Genomic DNA, 20,322 nt, shown 5'->3' with positions numbered 1-20,322 from the left:
CATGTGTTGCCTTCAGGCTGTGGAGAAGGGCTTCCCCTCCAGGATGGAAGAGAGCCTTCTTGCCCTTAGGCCATCCTTGGCTGAAGTGTAGCAGAGCATCTTTTCTGCAGACTGCCGTCTATCTGCCTGTGTCTTTATTTTAGCAACTCTTTCTGTCAGCTCTGAATGCCTGCTGGTTGCAGAGGGAGACATTTGGAGTCCTTCTTGGAGAAGCTTGTTGACATCAGCCATATCAGTTCTTATCAACTCCCTAGAAGAATCCTTTAAATCAGCTCTTGATGGAAAGAATGCCCCAATATTCGGAAATTTAGTAAGCTCCAGGATACTAGTGCCAAGTGAGAGCAAGGTGAAGTGTTTAGAGACTCCCAGGTGATTTCAATTAACATCTAACCTCCAGTTGCCTTGGTAAAAGAAAAATCCGAACAAGGAGCTCTGAGCAGATTATGGTATAAGCATATGCCTGTCCTCTCCTGTGGAAAAGTGCTAATCTGGTCAGATCTATTAAAGAGACAGGCAAGGCTGAGCAAAGCAGAATTTTCTCATCCTGCTCGTCTTTTGCAAAAGAAAAATTTATCCTGAGATGAAAGAGAGAAAGAAGGAAAGATCATGGGCAAGTGGCTAGTAATACGAGATGGTTAGCTCTCTTTTTGTGTGCCTTGGGTCGTGGTAAGAAAGATTCTCAGGTCTGAGAAACTAGCGAAGTGAAATGACACACAGGGCAACTTCCCCAGGCAGTGATACAACTTCATGGCATTCAGCGTGAAAATACAATGCTGACTTTGATTCAGGAGCCCTCAGTGAGAGGAAACCCATGGAGAAGCAGGAGGAAGTGGCATCTTTTTCTAAACATTATATTCTTGACATGTAACAGGCTCTTGCCTAGAGAATTCTAAGTGTTGGCCCCTCTGTTCTGCCAGCTGTCTTTCAGGAGCACCCTCCCACATTCCGCACTGACCAGTTTAAAAAGTGTCATTTCTGCCTGAGAAACGTAAGAGCTTACATGCAGTGCTTGGTATGAAGGAATTGCTTTGGAAGATGAATAACTCTTGTAATAACTTCTCACTTGCAAAGGAGGGCGATTGCTGGTTTTACAACTCTGTGGTTTAAATTCTTAGTCTGGCAGGAAACAGTCCAACTCAGATGGTTCAGGAGACTTTAATCAAGGGATTATTTTCAGAGGAGTGGGCAGAGTTAAGGGTGACGTGGGGTTCCTGTCACCCAGAAACTAACAGCAATGGGAAGCTGTTACCAACGCTAGGTCCAAAGGAGCAAAGAGAAGAAATAGCATTCGTTCCTGGAGTCCAGTGAGAGAGCTGGAGCCATAGAGGAGGGGCTGTCTGACAGGAGCTATAGTCCTAGAGGGACTCAGCCACTGCCAGAAAATGCAGCCCAGAGCAGGGAGAGAATAAGGAAGCAATACTCCCCTCCCCCACTTTGTTTTCTCCCTCTTTGATCTCCTTCCAGTGCCTTCTATCGGCCAAACCCGCCTGGAAGCCTGCCTGCAGGAACCCAGTGATGCTACCCATAGAGGTCAGCCTTTGGGGCACAGAGCAGGGCCAGAATGGTGGAAAATTGATCTGGGATTGGAAAGGGAGATCAAACAGGAAATTACTAGCATACGCTAGTAGCATATTCATAATCCCATTTTCATCATTTCATCTCATCATCGTCATCTCCTGAAATCCTAAAATAAACCTTAAAGCCTCTGAACTATTGATTATGGCTTAGTTTTATCTTTTAATATAAATAGTCCAAATAGTTTCCCTACCCTTATCAGAGTAATTAAATATTCAAAGAGAGAATCTGATGATTCTCAGAAGAATTGGAAAATCACTGAAAGACCTTCTGTTGGAGCATTTTGTTCTTGGTTAAAATTAAACTAAGATTTTTTTAAAATTATATATGTGTCTGTACAAGTGATTTATCCTAAATTATAAAAATTGTACTTTTAGTCACACATTGGTGAAATGGGTTTTTGTTGTTAAAGTTAAGCTGGAAAGGGAAAGTAGAACTTTTTTTCAAGTCCTTGTATATTATCCCTTCAGATCTTTTTAACTAAGGTGGGATGAATTGGCAAAATTCTTACTCAGCCAATGTGGAAATATAAGAAGAGATTTTTAGCTATTAAAAGAGGGTCTGTTTCAATTCATAACTTTATTGAGCATTTGACTTTGAGAGATGGAAAGGTAAATAAGATATTTACTCTGCTTTCCGAAAATGTATGACTAAACAATAAAGAGTTCAACACCCAACTATAATCAATCAGCGATAGGTACTTTAATAGAAGCATCAACTGTGGGATTAAAAAAAGGGAGAAGTGGTTTAGTCTGTCTTTACCGGAGATTCTCTCATATGACTGACAAATATTTATCAGAAGTCTACACTTGCCATGCCATAGAAGTACAGATGACAAAAAGCTGCCAAATGGCCCTGACCTCAGCAGGGAGCTGGGCTCAGAATGAGCCTTTTACTACTGTTTCATCAAGGGCAGCCAGTCTTTTGGCACCTTCCCACTGCTTCAAGGATGGATGACATCCAAAACCCTTAACATGTCCTTCCGTGGTCCTTTGATCTGGCCCCTCCTACACCTCCAGCCTCCTCAGGTGCTCTGGCCTCTTGGTTCCTCAGATTCTCCCTGCTTCCTCAGAGTCTTTTATCTTGAGATTCCCTTTGCCTGCAGTGCTTGCTGCAGCCCTCATCTCTGAACACCTCTTCTGCCTCCTGGGCCCAGTTTAAATGCCACCCCTTCACAGAAAACTTCCCTGACCTTCCAGACAAAATCCAGGGATCTTGTTACGTGCTCTAAAACCCATATTCAGGCACCCTGCTCTTCTCCTTCAAGCACCTTGCCAATTTACTTCTGTAAACGTTGATGACTGGCTTCCTTACCAGAATGTAAGCACCATGGGAATAGGGTACATGTCTGTCTGTTTCACGGCTATGTCCTTAGCACCAAGCACGATGCTTAATAATGGTTCCCAGTAAAGAATTGTAGATGGAAGGAGAAAGAACTCGTTTTAAGCCCTGACTACTACCACTCACCAACCTTGTGACCTTTGGTATTTCACTACTTGGGGTCTCAATTTCTTATCTGTAAATTGGGCATAACAATGATGACTGGCACTTAGTAGGTACTAGGCACTGTGGTTTACTTGTGTTTTCTCCTCAATTAATCCTCATCAGGTGAAATGACTTACTTGGGGTCACACAGTTTGTAAATAGAAAACAGGATTTAAATCCTGGTCTATTCAAAAAACAGACTGCTCTTCTCCATGCCTTTATGTGATTACCCTGGGGGTAAAACCTGTAGAAGAGAAGGTCCTTGACACAGGATAGTAGAGATGCCCCTGCTGAGAATGTTGACATTAATAAGAAGCTGGCTGGAGATCTCTTAAAGCAGTTTTAGAGAATCAGAGTGTGGGATTAACTCCACTTAGATAAAGAGGTAAGTGACTTCTAAACTGAGTTCTGAAGAAGTTAGCTGGGTCCAGAAGCAGCCTGTAGTGCAAATGCCCTGAGGCAGTAACTGGGGCCAGAGAGTGAAGAGCCTTGGGGGCTCTGCGAGGAAGTTGCTACTTTCTATAAAACACGGTAGGGAGACCTTGATGGGTTTTATTTATTGAAATATTTTGGAAACAGGAAGTCTCAATTTGGAGTCCCTTTTGGGGGTGGAATTGTCCAAAGCCCTCTGCCAGTTTGCGTCTACTCTGTAGTAAAGGACTCATTTTAGCTGATTCTTTGGTTCTGCTGTAGCATGGAGCACAAGAGTGTTTGAAAAGGAATCAGCAGTGTGAGGTTAGGAATGGATGTGTATGTTCAGTTGTTTGGCACAATTCTGTTGTTTGTTATTGTTTTTCTGTAAGAGTAGTTTATGTAGTCCAGAGGGGTGGCAACCTCACACAAGTTACTTCACCTCTCTAGCCTCAGTTTCTCATTTTAAAATTAGGGATAATTAAAATATCTACTTCATAGGCTTGTTTTGCGACATCCACACAGTGCCTGGCACAAAATAAGCTTTCAGGCAGTGTTAACTGTCATTGTTAATAGATCCTGTCCATTGTGGCCCATGCCTCTTGAATGAATGTGCATTGTTTATTTATCAAAGATGGATTGACTGGGACATAGGAACTGACCTTTTTTTAAAGACCATGATTTTAGGATTTATAAAGATAGTAAAATAGGCAATGAAACACCTTAGTAGGGCAGGCCTAGTGTTTCCTAGATGTGTTTGTGATGAAATGCAAAATGTAAACATGAGCTAATGCTTGTAGAACCCATTGTATGTGCCAGGGCTGTGCTTTCCATGCATTCTCCTTGAGAAGTAGGTTTGATTATGTTTATTTTACAGATAAGGAAATTATGATTGTCTCTTTCTAAGATGTTATCAGACAACTGTGGAAGCAAACATTAAGCCATGTGCTTCTCCAAACCTTTTGTGCCTTCAGTGCCTGACTTATCTTCCAACAACTTCAGCAGCTCTGCTCTGCTGGGAGGGAAAAATGGGCACAGGGCTCTTAATTTTTTTCTAATCTATTGGATTAATTGGAAGCGTCAGGCATAATGTTCTGCCTAGTGCCTAGTAGAGGTTCAAGAAATGTTTATTGAATATAAATCTTAATCAGACTGAGTGAGAAAAAGATGACAGAAAAAAGCAGTAGTAGGTGCTGGCCCCAGCTTATTTTCTTTTAAAAAAAAAAGTCTGAGGTCACCAAAGATTTTATTAGCATAGCCTGTTTACATAGACTGATGGTTGGAGTCTGAGGTGCAGAATTTTCCTGCGTGTGTTGCATGGGATTAACTCCGGTCTGTGCAGTCTTCAGAAATCTCTTTGCTTCCACTAGGTGCCCCCACTGGCCGAGAGGCTCCTGGCTCTGTCCTTGTGTTGGGCTGATTAGTTTAGTCTCAATGAAGAAAAACTATGTGTAACATTAAAATATACAAACCATAAATAGAAAGGTGTAGCTGCTGCCATAAATCATAACTAACGTATTTCAAAGCCAGATCTGACTGATACTTGTGTTTTCCTTTAATTCAGGTAATTAAGAGTTGACATAAAGGAAGTACCATTTAATTAATGGTACTGAGGGGAGAAAGGAGGAGACCTGCATAGAACAGCAAGCATGCTGCATCGAATTCTAAATTTCCTCTTCCTCCCCCCAGTAACATAAAAAGATCTTTGTTCTATTTTGTGGGGAGGAACTTCATTATAACAAGGCATTTATTGGCTTTATCAAACCTGGAAGGTGGCCAGTCAGATGGTAGTTTGATTACTAAGCATTCTCTTTATGATTTGTCATGTTATGTCACAAAAAGCTACTTAAAGAGATAAGTGTGTTGATTTACTATAGAAGTAGTTCATGTAGAAATTTTAAAGTGTCAAACATTAAAAGACTATGGTAAGACCAAGTCCCAGATCTTGGTTTCTAATACCTACCGTTCTCCAATAAAAGGAACCAGACATGACTTAATTCTGTGACTGGGGCAGGGAATAAACAAGATGAGCCCTGGAGCATCTTCCAATGCCAGAAAGCAAGAAAGTGCTAAAACAAAACAAAACACACAGACACACACCACATAATGATGGGGTATGTCACAGGGACACCAGAGCCTGAAAGAGCTTCCAATGATCAAAGCTGGGACAGTTTAAGCAACTAAATAATAGTTTTAAATTATAACCCAAGATATCAAATAAAATAAATAAAATATGCAATATGCATATATAATATAATAAATACTAATATAAATAATATGTAATATAAATGTAATAAAATAATCGTATAAAACAAATATCCATGACTCCATACTGATATAAACAAGTGATTGAATAAGTAAGCAAATGAGAGAGAATAGATAAGTCTTTCATGTAGAAGAATTCCAAATGATTTATGTCAGTAATCCCCCGAAAGGAGGTGAAACACAACTGCCCATCCCTTAAATGTGGGCTGTGCAAGTGACTTCCTTCCAAAGAGTAGACAGTATAGAAGGGGAGGTGGACCTTTACAGTGGAGAAACCTGACAAACACTCCCTCAGTCAGATGATCAAGTTAACATAAACAGTGATCAAATGTATAGTTGATATAATGTAATGAGAATAGCACTTTATCTCTGTGGTCTTCCTCCCCAAATCTCATAATCCCATTATAATCATGAGGAAAACATTGGCCAAATAATTGCAGACTTTCTACAAAATACCTAACCAGTACTCCTCAAAACTGTGTCAAGATCAAGTCTAGAGGAAGAATACAGAGACATGACAACTAAAGGTAATGTGATCCCCTGGATGGGATCCTGGAACAGAAAAAGACATTAGGGAAAAACTAAGGAAATCTGAATAAACTATGGACTTCAGTTAATAATACTAATTTAGGGGCCGGCCCCATGGCCGAGTGGTTAAGTTCCCGCACTCCACTTTGGCGGCCTAGGGTTTTTGCTCGGTTGGATCCTGGGCGCGTACCTAGCACCACTCATCAAGCCATGCTGAGGCAGCATCACACATAGCAGAATCAGAAGGACTTACAACTAGAATATACAGCTATGTACTGCGGGGCTTTTGGGAGAAGAAGGAGAAAAAAAAGATTGGCAACACATGTTAGCTAAGGTGCCAATCTTCAAAAAAAATAATAGTATTTAATATTGGTTATTAGTTGTGACAAATGTAGTATACTAATGTAAGAGGTAAACGATAGGGATATAGAGTATATAGGAATTCTCTGTATAATCTTTGCAACTTCTTTGTAAACTTAAAACAATTCTGAAATTAACAGTTTATTTAAAAAGAAGACTGTGGCAAGGACGAGAGTCTATAGTTCAAGTTTAATTTTCATCATGCTGGGAGCCTGAAGTAAATAAAACAGCCCTTGGTGTTCTAGACTGATTACAGTGTAAATTGGGGCAACTCTTCCTTGCTGTTGTATTGTAAAGCTATGACAGTTTGCTTGCAGAATCACAGAATGCAGTATTTCTAAATGTTCTCTTGTGGAATTTCCTACTGGCATGACTTTTTCCCCCCCTTTGCTTCTGCCCAGTAGCAGTCCCTTGAGTGGCATTTGCTGTCCTAGTTAATCAGAGGGTAGGAGAAATGAAAAACTCTCCTCTTCCCCCTCCTACGAAGTTTCAATGGGCACTGGAAATGTAGGTCAAATTGCATCACTGTAGAAAGGAGCGAACAGGAAGGTATTTATCAAGTGCTGCCAACCTCTCTAGATTCCTAGTCATGATGAACCATTGTTGAGCCAGCTTAGGTGTGAGATACAGGGAATCAGGCAGTCATATTTTTCATATAGTCCCAGAATTTTACATTTTAATCATTGATAAAAAGATCTCTAAAACACCACATGATTTCACCCATATGTGGAAGATAAACATACACATGGACAAAGAGAACAGTTCAGTGGTTACCGGGGGAATGGGGCTGGAAGATGCACACAGCCGGTGAAGGGGAGCCTATATATGGTGACGGACAGTAATCATGTACAACTGAAATCTCACAGTGTTGTAAACTATTATGAACTCAATAAAAAAGTTTTTTTTAATTAAACAAAAATCACTGTCTGAAGCCCTAGTGAATGTCATTTACACTGGCTTTGTTTAATTTGCATCTCCCAGCTTCTGTAATTCTTTTTGTCTCTTATTTATTATTCCAAATTGCAGCAATTTATATTAATTTAGCCTAAGAGATGTTTAAATTGTAGAAACTATTGTCATGTGTATGTGAAAAAAATCTCATTTGGTAATCCTGTTAAGTTTAATAATGTATTTTGCAAATTACGTATAATTATATGCTCAGTGGGATCTTGATTAGCATAGAGAAATCACAAAATATGGGGTTTTAAAAAATTTTTTATTTTCTTTAATTTTTTTTGAGGAAGATTAGCCCTGAGCTAACGTCTGCCACTAATTCTCTCTTTTTGCTGAGGAAGAGTGGCCCTGAGCTAATATCTGTCCCCATCTTCCTCTATTTTGTATGTGAGACGCCTGGCACAGCATGGCTTGATAGCTGGTGCATAGGTCCACACCTAGTATCCGAACAAGCAAACCCTGGGTTGCTGAAGCAGAGCAGTCAAACTTACCCACTATGCCACCAGGCCAGTCCCTGTTTTTTATTTTTAAGTTATGTTCAAAGTATGCTGTTCCATGGCTGTCTGTTTTTTTAATGGCAAAATCTTACAGATTTTAAGATAAGTCTTTAAATATGTTTTTACTGTTTACATATTGTATACTAGCTGCGTTTTGTAAGACATCCAGATACTGGCTGCCAAAGTGGTCCATGTTACTGATATTGTCATGGACAGGAAGCATCCTGACAGCAAAACCAATTCTAAAGCCTGCTCCATTTCCACTCGCTCTCTGCCGCTATCAAGATAATCAGGAGTTCATTTGTATACAAAATGGAAAGTCAGATGATAAAATATGTTTGCACAGCCTTGGGTCTTGTTTAATATTATAGGTTGAATAAATTATTCTGTGATATATGTTTATAATCCAACATACTTTTAGCTGTTTTTTTAACTTTTTATTTTGAAATAATTAAAGATTCACAGGAAGTTTCAAAGATAGTACAGAGAGGTCCTGGTTACTCTTCACTCAGTTCCTCCCATTGATTGTGTCTTTTCTACCTATATCAAAACTAGGAAATTGACATTGGTATGAAGTATGTGTGTAGTTCTATGTCATTTCATCTCCTGTGTAGATTCGTGTAACCACTACCATGATCAAGATAATGGAACTATTCCATCACTGCAAAAATCTCCCTCGTGCTACCTCTTTATAGTCATAGTCATTCCCAGTACCCTCACAATCCCTAACTCCTGGCAACCACTAATCTGTTCTCCAACTCTGTAATTTTGTCATTTTGAGAATCTTACATAAATCTGACCTTTTCAGATTGGCTTTTTCATTTAGCATTTTAAAAAGCATTTTATTTTAAAAAGAATATTTATGTTCAATGTTTTTAAAGAACATTTATTTTTAAAAGAAGTTGTTATCCAGAGTTTGGTTCACTAATTTTCTAACCTGTATTTTTCTAGGTTGGGTGTTCTATACTCTGTGTTGCTATATTTGAACAGCAGCTAAAGTCTTGTATGTACCAACGTCATAGCTGATTATAGCATTAACCTTATTGCCTACTGTTAAGGGTGATACCATGAAGTTAAAGGGAAAATTACCCCTGGAGAAGTCTATCCCGTCAACAAAGTAAATATTATAATTGATTGCTGAGCAGGAGTAAGAAGTCCAAATGTATAGTTTAATTATACCAAATAAAGTAACTGACCTACATTTGTGTTCCATTTCATCTTGATAGAACTCTTCAAAGAAGAAAGACTTTTTGGAACACGATATTTAAATGAACAGCAGTTGAAATATTCACATTAATTAGCTAATGTAAAGGTCATGTCACAGAATTGCTATATGTGGTTAGTATGAAATGTCACCATATGAAAGCCAGTGTCTGCATTGTGTAAATGAGATTCTTTGAATGTCTTGAGTAGGAAATGGAGTCCTGTGGGTGGGTGAGAGCTGGGAACAGACAACCTCAGAGGGAACAAATCTTCCTCAGATGCCGGTGTGTTTTCTAACAAAATATAAAAAATATTCTAGGAGCTGTAGGAGGGCATGTTAGTGTTTGACTACAAATAATGATACTATGGCTCTAGGGAATTCCATGTGGCCAGACCTATGAAACTGAGCAAATAGAAGGGGAGTCCCAAGGCACTGTTATAGCTCACTAGCAGTGAAGGTGAGGGTGTGAGCACTGGCTCCTCGACTTGCCCAGAATTCATGTTCCTGAAGGTCATGTCAGGACAGATTTTTATAAATGATATAATCTTGTAACTGGCAATTGATCTTCCTTTGGCTCTAGCCAGGTGACGGTCTTCCTTTCATATAGGAAAATACTCTTTGTAATTAAAATCAACCTCTACTTACGGGCTTAACATTTTTCTTCTGATCGTCTTTGTTTTCTTCAAGCAGGATGTGATTGTACTTGAAGTAGCTACTGGGATAGAGGAGAAGGGAAATGATGGTTTATTGATCGTTGAATGTATGCCAGGCACTAAGTGTTTATGTACATTCGCACATGTAATTACGGTATTGAAAAATTGTGTTAATGATACTTGTTAAGTAGTGAATCTGAAATAAACAGCATGCTAAGTAACTCTTCATAGCAAATACGCCAGTTTTCTTGGTCGGATTTACTTAAGAAGTCTGTTCCCCAAAACACAATATATATTTTTTATATATGTGTTTTAAGGTATATATATATATATACACATACATACACACATATGCACTAATTTATATATATATAAGTAGATAATTTAAAGTATATATTTATTCATTTAATTTGTATATTCATGAGGCAATGTGTGAAGTGATATGGAATATAGAGATATAAGACCTACCCTCCTCTTAGCAGCTTTCTTTCCTGATGAGGAAAACAAGTTCTAAGTACAAGAAAAACCAGCTAACTACAGGAGTGAGATGAGAACTGCTTAATTTATCCATGCAACATGGATAATAGGGCAATCCATAATTAATTACCAAATAAATCTTTCAGAATGTAACTGCTATAAATGTTCAGAGGAGGAAAAGATTATTGATCTCTGACCCTTGATTTTGTCAACTGGAAAATGCAGGTAATACCTACCTCATAGTGAGAAAATAATATATGTAAAAGACTTAGTATATTTCCTATTACTTAGCATACTTTCAGTAAATTGTAGCTGTGCTGTTGATAATGAAGATTGTCATAAAAGTAGTGACAACAATAATACTGTTTTAGGATAGGCTGACTGCTGTAGCTACCCAAAACCTCAGTAGCTTAATATAATACGGTTTGTTTCTTGCTCCAGTCACAGCTCAGTGCGGGGTAGCAAGGAGGCTCTTGCTTCACCCAGTCATTCAGGAGTGAGGTTTTGTGGCTCTGCTCACCCCTAGTTGCTTGCAGCCCTCTCCATTTGACCAGCAAAGGATACAAGAGACTGAGGATCAAGACAAGGAGGTTTGTATGGGCCAAGCCTAGGAGTGACACTCAACATTTCTGTTCACATTTTAGGATTCAGTCACGTAGTTAACTTAACTGCATAGTTAACCTTAACTGCAATGAATGTTGGGAAACTTAGTCTAATTGTGTCCTCAGGAAGATAAAAATGTGGATAGTGGTGAGCATTGCCAATCTCTATGACAAATAATGTTTAGAAAGGCTTAATAGAAGGGCTTTTCTCGGGATCTGTTGGAGAAGTGAAATTTGTGATAGGTTGCCCAGCCTGCCTTTAAGTTTATTTAAAGAGGAAGTGTAGAAGAATGAAAAATCCCTGCAAGCATTCTTGATCAAACTTACACATTCATCCCACTAGCCACTGCCTTTACTGTAAGCCATTTGGTAGTGACCTTGGGCAAGCCATTTATTGTAGGCCTCTATTTCCTCACAAATATTCTTCACAGAGCTGTGGTGAAGATTAAACAAGATAGTGCATGTACAGTACTTGGCACAGGGTCCAGTGCAGAGTAAGCACTCAGTAAAAATTGCTGTTATTGGTAGTGTTAGCAAGTATGACCCCAGAGTTAAATGCTTGCTAGCTGTTCATTTATTTGACATCTTTCCTAAAGGACCATGTTAGATTAGCAAAGAATGACTCGACTGAGGATTTTTATATGAATTTTAGGGCTCTATAACCTCAGGCCAGTAATAGGAGATTAATGTTGCCCTGGCGCAATATTGGGAGAGAAACCTTCTCTGTCCCCCCAGGCTTTCCTCCCCACAGTCAACTCGGCCGACGTTATTCCTCTGTTAAGAGGACAACAAGAGTACTGGACTTTACCTCTCATCCCTCTTTCCGCTTCCTCAGTGTTGAGGTCTATAGGTTTGGCTGGGAGTAGACAGGGCAAATGCCAGAACAGTTACTTATTGCTCAGGCCTAATTGCAAGTCCTTAGCAAGGCAAAAACATCCCACCCCCAGAAACATATTAACCTGAGTGGATGGGTAGCTGTCAGAATCTGTGGTTCCATTTAATCCAATTCTATTCAGCAGGCATTTATTAACACTTATGGTGTCAGGCCCTGGAGATACAAGGATAAAATGTTTCAGACCCTGCCTTTAAGAAGCCCACTGAGGCAGGTATGCATGGTGACATGAAGAGGCTTCATCTGAGATAGTTTTGAAGGCGGGTTGTGAGTTACTGAGATGGCAGGAAGAAAGGAATCCAAGGTGGCAGGAACAGCAGGTGCCAAGGAACAGGTAGGAATTGCTGTTGTGGGTAGCAGTGGAAGGAATGGTTTTAAACTCAGTTCTAGTATGCAACTGCCTCAGTTCTACCCTTTATTGACCTCATCTCACAAGCCTCAGTTTTCTCTCAGTTAAAGGTGTGCAGTATAGTAAAAGTTCCTACATCACAGACCTGGGAGAATTAAGTAGGATGATGCATGTAAAGGGCTTACTATGTGTTAATCTTGGGCACATGGTAAGTGCCTAGTAAATAGCAACTAGTACTACTCGTGTGCTTTTGTAAATTGACCTGCAAGTCTACTGAATTGACCAAGGATTTTACAAAGACAAATTGGAGAACTACTGGGAATTTTACTATATTTTTGCTTCTCTCTTAGGCTAATGGTGAAATAGTGTACTGTAGTCACAGTTGATGGAAAAATGGCTTGCTGACCCTTCAGCTAAAAGGAGATGGAGCCTGGGTTAACTTCAGGAAAGCCTGAGAGAGGCAGGGCTTGAGATGGAGAGCCCTGCAACCTGAAATGGCAAAGGGAGAGAGGGATAGCTATATTGAACCCTTTAGAGAGAGCAGAGGGGCTGAATGTGTGTGGTTATGTAGAAGCTGTCAGAAAATGGAGGCTCCTTTAAAAATATCAAGACTTTATGTGAGGAGTTCCAGGGAGGGTCCAGAAAGCCCTGGCACTGACTGCAGGGGTTAAAATGTATTCCTGAAACCTCGGCCAGAAGTGTTAGAGCCCTTCCTTCTAAGTGACCTCGTGCCTTTGCCGGTTATGTTTTCAAACTCTCATTTGTTCAGTGGAATGACTCTGACCCGAGAGCAGTCCCTGTAGCTCAGTAGGTGCAAAAACTCCAGCTGACCTTTGAAGAGGGGGATATACAGCAGCACAATTGAAAAGACAGGTTGTGTGGAGTATAGAGTTTCATTCTTTTTCTTTTTTGAGGAAGATTAGCCCTGAGCTAACTTCTGCTGCCAATCCTCCTCTTTTTGCTGAGGAAGACTGGCCCTGAGCTAACATCTGTGCCCATCTTCCTCTACTCTATATGTGGGGCGCCTACCACAGTATGGCTTGCCAAGCAATGCCATGTCTGCACCCGGAATCTGAACCAGCAAACCCTGGGCCGCTGAAGCGGAACATGGGAACTTCACCACTGCGCCACCAGGCTGGCCCCTACAGTTTCATTCTTAAATTTGCTTTGCCAAGGAGGAAGCCTGTCAGGGTGAAAGCAAGGTGGAACTTGGGTAGGAGGGTAAACCAGGGACCACGTTAATTCATATTTCTGGAGAATATGCCTATAGCTGACATGTAATCTGCTTTTAAAATTTTTAGTTTGTGGTTTTTCATGTGGGAGAAGAGACTTAGGAAAACAACATAGGCTCAGGGTCACAAGCATGGCTGCCTACAGGAGTCAGGCCTAGAAGGCAAATAAGTGTCATGCAGCCAGGTGGGTGTTTTGGAAAGTACATACCTGTGATAAGAGGCAGGTCACGACACAGCATCAGCCAGTTATCCGGAGGCAGGACAGCTGGCCTCGGTGGCCAGATTTTTGGACTTTCCAAAAGAAAATGAGAATATAGAATTTTAGGTAAATCTTCCCACCTTTTAAATATTAACAACAAATTTCTTTTTTTCCCTAAGATCCCCAAACAAACAAACAGACAAAAAGTGAACTATTTTAGGCCTGTGGACTTTCTGTTTCCAGTGAGGGTCAAAGAATGGAGAGAAAAATGTGTAACCCTGGAGTTAGGCAGCTCAGCGGAATACAGTGCTGATTCTGGTGCCAGGTACAGTACTTGGCACGGAGCACGTACTCAGCACATTTTTACTGAGTGAATAAACTGGCTGGGGTAAACCTCTCCTGGGTTTAGGTCTTTTCATGTATAGAATGGAGAGACTGGAGTCAGCCTTCCCTCAGCTCTACCTTAGGAAAAAGTCAGAACTGGTGTTGCCCTCCTTGTCAAGCCCACCACTCTGGCCCTTTCGCTTCCCCTTTCGTGCCCTCTCCGAGCACCTAGGGTGCCAGTCTCACATTAAAGCTGTGTGGTTTGCCTAGAATTTAAGAAGTTTTAAGAAACAAAAAGAAAGGTTATACTATTATGCTTCAAAACAAGACCGACTCAGTTTAGCCCGTTTTTTCTTTCCTCTATCATGGTTAATAGGTTTTTGCTTAATTGTGACAGAGTTGATTATATAACAAGAAGTGATCTAGAGTATGCCTTAAATTGCAGTAAGGTTCTCAGAGTCTTAAAATTACACAGAAATGTTACTCCTAGAAAAGTAAGTCATTGTCTCTGTAAAAGTTGATATAGTACTGCCCATGTAACAGTGTGGGCTTTTCTCTGTCTCAAGTTAATGAGAATTTTTCTGAACCCAAGCTTGGACATTCTGCAGGATCTTCATTTAAAACAAATTCTGGTGTATCTGCCCTTTTATTTTTTTGGCAAGGAAGATTGGCCCTGAGCTAACGTCTGTTGCTAGTCTTACTCTTTTTGCTTGAGGAACACTGTCGCTGAGCTAACATCTGTGCCAGTCTTCCTCTATTTTGTATGTGGGATGCCACCACAGCATGGCTTGATGAGCCATGTGTGTAGGTCTGTGTGTGAACCCTGGGCCACCAAAGCAAAGCATGTGAACCTAACCACTATGCCAGCGGGCTGGCCCTCCTTTTATTTTTATTTATTGTTTCTTTTGAGGAAGATTAACCCTGAGCCAACATCTGCTGCCAGTCCTCCTCTTTTTGCTGAGGAAGACTGGCCCTGAGCTAACATCCATGCCCATCTTCCTCTACTTTATATGTGGGATGCCTGCCACAGCATGGCTTGACAAGCAGTGCGTAGGTCTGCACTCCGGATCCAAACCAGCGAACTCCAGGCTGCCAAAACAGAATGTGTGAACTCAACTGCTGCACCACCAGGCTGGCCACTCTCCTTTTATTTTTTTAATACAAAAGTCTTTACTCTCTTGAACAAGATTATTTTTGTTGCAGTAATCAGAAATCAGTTAAAAAAATTTAAGCTCAGAAGAGGGGAGGCATTTACTCTTAAGGTCCAGGGGATTCTTAAAACCCTAGGGAAGGAAGTGCTTTGGGCCTCTGGGGGAGTATACCTGGGATAGGAAAGCCCTAGAGCCCCTGAGCAGAAACTCATTCCCTTTCTTTCCTCTGGGGCTCCAAAGCCCCCTGGGTCCGATTCACTCTGAGCAGCATGTTTATTCTTCTCTCTTTGCTGGCTGGCTTTTTCCTGTAGACTGAGAGCACCTGGGGCAGCTTACAGTGTAGACCAGAGTAGACCCTCTTCATCCCAATTTCTAGTTCCAAGGAGAACAAATGAATGTCTCAGCTTGGGTCATGCCAGCTGTGGCCAAGACAGGGAAGGAGTTTGGACTCCTGTAGTACAAATAAGACTTGACGTGGGGTTGAGAATTCCATAGTGCTTAGAGAAAAGGGTCACCATGGGCTAGGCAGCTCCTCTAGAAAAAAAGGTGTCTTCTACAATCTCATCTCTCCACCAAGAAAAGAGTAAATAAATTAAATTTATACTTCTCAGGACTTTGGAGAACATTCAAGTTATGTTTTTTTTCCTTGTTTCCTTCTCTCCCACCTCTAACTGGCTGTCATTAAAAAAAAATCTTTTAAAAAATTTTATTTATTGAATGTTTCTTACATAGTAGGCAGCGAATGAATAAAAGCTATCAAGTTTTATGTTTCTATTCTTAGAAATGTTTTCCAATCTACCTTTTAAACTATTTCTCTTTCTCTGCAAAACAAATTAAGTTGCTGTTTAGACAGTTTAGGGTACTGGAAAGGGAACTAAACAGCACCAGAGGCCTCCATTCTAGCTCCAATTTCAAACCATTTATTTGTTGGGTAATCTTGAGCAAATTGTGACCTCTCTCTGTCTGTTTCCTCAGTAGTAAAATGGGGATCATAACAGCTCTTTTGAGCACAGTGTCATCATGAAGATAAAATGAGAGAATACATACAAACATATGATAGGTTTTTTCCTACTAAAGAAAGATTTCTGACCCCCTGTTCTAAGTAGAGAAATTACTATTTTTAAAGGCTTATTTTTAGTAACTGCCACTACTGTTTTTCTCTAAGAATAAGATTTTCCTTAAACATTTTTAAGATATGCAGGCTAGTAAATAGTGAATTCTTTTAAAGGCAAACAGTATCTTGAGGGCAATCTCATAGCACCCAAAATCTGATGACTTTCTTGGGTACTTTGGAGATTAGCTAGAATATCCAGGTGGAAAACTGAAAAATAGTCTGACCTAGTGAAATAAGATCAAGCACAGAGTCTAATCTCCTGTCAGTGTTGTTCCCCCCGCCCACCCCCCCCCCACTTGCAGTCTGCTGTGAAGGAATCACCAGCAGCTAGGTGAATGGTTATCTCTAACGTAACATCTTTATTGGCTGTCTCTATCCTGGTAATTTGTAGCTTCTTTGATTGATTTTGCATAGCTGTAAAATGTTTAGGATGCAAAGAAATGAATTTTGGCTCAGGACAGACATGTTAAGCAAGATAGTGGCGTTTATTGGAAACAAGGCAGAAAATGAGCACTAAAATGGAAATCAGAGAAAAGTTTTAAAAGACAGGAGACTGGGAAGGAATTAGAAGTCTGGGGAAGAGAAACGTGTGGCTTATAAAGATTGTAGGAATGATTACTGAATGATTGCATTACTGAATAGTATTTTGTGGGTGAATAAAACTGAAACTTTTTTAAAAACAGAGAGAGGAAGGATATGATCCAGGAATAGCTTAAAAGTCAATAAAGATAACTGAATAAATGTTCAAAACGTGGCATAGAATTTTAGCCACTGACTTTCAGGGATGCTTTATTAGTATCTCAAACCATAGAAATATTTGGTTTACCATTTTAGAGTATATGAAAATAAATAAAAGTTGAGTGAAGCAATATTCCCACCACCCAACCTTGGTGCAGAGCCAGTGAGGATTATAGGAAGAGTAGTGTATTACTAGTGATTTTTTTCATATGAAATCAGCCTGCCTGTGCTATATCCTTTGACAGCATCTGTTCCATAGCTGTGTCATTGCCCATATTTGCTGTTCTTTCTCTTCTGCTGCATGTCAAACTTGAAAACCAGCTTAATTTCTAACTCTGATTTGTTTATCTCCAATCCCTTGACTTCTTAACTCAATGCTCCTCCCTAAATTAATTTGAATAGTAGCCACATTCCAGTTGAAATATATATGTACTCATATGCACAAAAATATGTAGATAATGGAATGCATAATTTCCTTGTGCTTTTTAGGAGGATGGTTTAATTGAGTTTTTGTTTCCTGTTTATAATGTTATTAATTGCTTTTATAAACTGCTAAATGATCAAGGACAGAGTGAACTCTCCAAATAATAATCTCATTCAGTGTGTGTGTGTGTGTGTTTTAAAATCTGTGATTCTGACAGGTTTCATAGGAGCAGACTCTGAATAGCCATTTTAAAAATTAAGTAAAAACTCATTAGGGCAAATTACACACAATGATTTTAAGCCCCAGGAGGCTGATTCTGTGTACATACTGAATAGTCATTTGTTCTTACTTCATTGTAAATATAGCCAATTAAGTTCATTGTAAAAAAAAAAAAAACCGAATTGCATTTGTTGTAAAATTGGTAAAGTGCCTTGAATTTTAATACTTTGACATTTCAAAGCACATATTATAATTTTTGGACATCTGGCAACTAATGAGATTGTAGATTTCTGATTAGCTTTATCCATTATTTCATCCTGTTGCCCCTTTTCTCTTTTTGTAGATCTGAACAGAATTAAGAAGAAAGAGCTTCTACAATCACAGCAGATGAAGATCCACTGGTAAATCGATCAGGATTTTTGGCCTGCCCTCTAAAGAAAAGGTAACTGGTTGTTCTAACATAGCACAGCTGAACAAATGCAATGCTTCCCATTATAATGGCGCTTGAGTTTTACCAAAGGATGATAGTTTTTAAAATTTAAGGTATCTGAGTAAGATCTCAAATTTTAAGCGTAAGCCTGAGTATGATCTTACTAATGTGAAATGACAGTGAATTTAAGAGTACAATATTATTAGATGTTTGTCAAAACAAAAGCTGCTGGATAACCATCCCCTTCCCGCCAATTCATTAAAATTGCAGGAAGACTTTGGAGATAGGACCACCCCCCACCCGGCCAAATCCATATCCACCTTTTCCTAGGAAGTTGTCCAAAGATAAACTCTTGCGCTTCTGTCCAGCTCCACCTTCCCCAGCTGCTGTTTTCTTCTCTCCACAAGCAACGTAGACCCAGCTGATGAGGGCAGGGAAGATCTTAAGCAAATTGTAAAGCAGGCAAGAGATCTTCAGGCACATTTTCTGGGGCAAGTGCTTTTGCCCAGCCTGCCAGACAGCTCTGTGCTCATGAGCAGTCCCAGATCATTACAAAAATAGCAGCCATCATTAATTGAGTTTGTCACTACACTTTTGCCATTGTGCATTTACTATTTGGGGAGGAAGGTGGTAAGTTTCGCATAATGTGAAAAAGAGGGAAAATTCCTGGAGGAATTTTTATTTAGCAATGAGGGGGTTAATGAGGTAAGATGCAGTTTAAGATGCATCATTGGAGGATAAACTGAGCAGAATCCAAACAGGAAAGACCAGAGGAGTTTCAGACTCTGAAATTGAGCAGTTTTCATATTTAGGCAACAAATGCAATGCCTCAATCAGGTTTTAGGCAACTATAGTAAAGATGGAAACATTTTGGACAACATGAACATCTGCAAAGATAACATTTTGACCATTACCACACAGAAACAGGAGCTTTAGAAAGCGTGTGGCAGTTCTGTTTAGATGTTTAGAAGAATACTGGACTGGGCAGCTCTGAAGTCTCCACCTTCAAAATAGGTCTTTAGAATTTTGTGACCTAAAGCTGAAAGACCAGCAATGCAGAAGTGTTCTTCAGTGATCATCAAAGTTACCACAAAGGATGGCATTCATTGTGGAATGTTTGGAAAGTGCCAGAGAAGAGAGAAGCAGGACTTTGCTAGAGGGTGATCAGCAACTGGCAGTGGTGGGGTCTGGGGGGAAGGTAGAGAAGAGACACCTTTGACAGAAATGTCAAAGGAGTTCTTTAGCCCGTAACTGTTTATTGAGCTTCTAATATGTGCAGAGGGATTGTCCTTGAGGAGGAAAAGAGAACAGGAGGTGATTTCTACAGACTACAATTATGACGTCCTTTTTTGAGTACTATTCTGATGAAAAGATTAATATGATACCAGGAAGTCAGTGACAAGTGGCAGGAAAAGAAGTATCACAAACTCAAGTCTGCAGAGACCAGACAGAGGAATGAAATGGGCCAAGTGGAACTGTGAGAAACTGTCCAATTCATGACCAATCTAGGGGCCAGCCCTGTGGCCAAGAGGTTAAAGTTCCATGTGCTCTGCTTTGGTGGCCTGTGTTCGTGGGTTCGGATCCCAGGCGTGGACCTACATCACTCACCAGCCATCCTATGGTGGCGTCCTACATACAAAATAGAGGAAGATTGGCACAGATGCTAGCTTAGGGCTAATCTCCCTCAAGCGAAAACAAAAGGAAGATTGGCAATAGATGTTAGCGCAGGGTGAATCTTCTTCAGCAAAAAAAAGTGTAAAAAAAAATTCATGACCAAGCTAAAAGGGCAGCCCCTTTTCAGCACCAGCTGATTGTAAACCCAATAGCCAGTCAACAAATATTTATTGAGCACCATCTACATGCTGTGCTCTCTTCTGGGCACTGGGGATTAATTAGTAAGTCAAAGGGACAAAAGTCCTACCATTGTGGCATTTATCTCTTCATAGAAAGAAACAGGTAATAGATAGCAAATGTAATAAGTAAATACATTATACATTATACTAGATGATGATAATTGGTTAGAAAAAGTGGGTCAGGATAAGGAGAATCAGGAGAGCTGAGGAGGGATCAGACTCGCAGTTTTAAATAAAGGTGAAATGGTGAGATCTGAGCATTAAGGGTGAAGGAGTGAACCACTGACCTATCTGGGGAGAGAGTGAACATGCAGTGCAAAGACCTAAAGTAGGAGCCTGCCTGGGCTGCCCAAGCACCAGAAAGAAGGCCAGAGCTGAGTGAGTAG

At 40.1% G+C, this 20,322-nt stretch overlaps 1 protein-coding gene across 4 annotated transcripts in view; it reads left to right on the top strand.

Moving 5' to 3' along the window:
- ATXN7 (ataxin 7) overlaps positions 1 to 20,322 on the top strand; it is a 130,156-nt gene that overhangs the window by 12,684 nt on the left and 97,150 nt on the right. For 3 of the 4 annotated variants that reach the window (XR_006884996.1, XM_046637618.1, XM_046637590.1), the window contains exon 2: positions 17,997 to 18,095. The gene's annotated coding sequence lies outside the window, so the exon portion shown is untranslated. Of the gene's footprint in view, positions 1 to 10,923; positions 11,000 to 17,996; positions 18,096 to 20,322 lie in introns of those variants that run through there. The other variant, XM_046637598.1, reaches the window with a different exon arrangement.

The sequence above is a fragment of the Equus quagga genome, chromosome 1, assembly GCF_021613505.1.
Source record: "Equus quagga isolate Etosha38 chromosome 1, UCLA_HA_Equagga_1.0, whole genome shotgun sequence".
NCBI classification, from domain to species: domain Eukaryota; kingdom Metazoa; phylum Chordata; class Mammalia; order Perissodactyla; family Equidae; genus Equus; species Equus quagga.
Note: the sequence above shows the minus strand (reverse complement) of the source record. Positions and strands in the feature narration are given on the sequence as shown.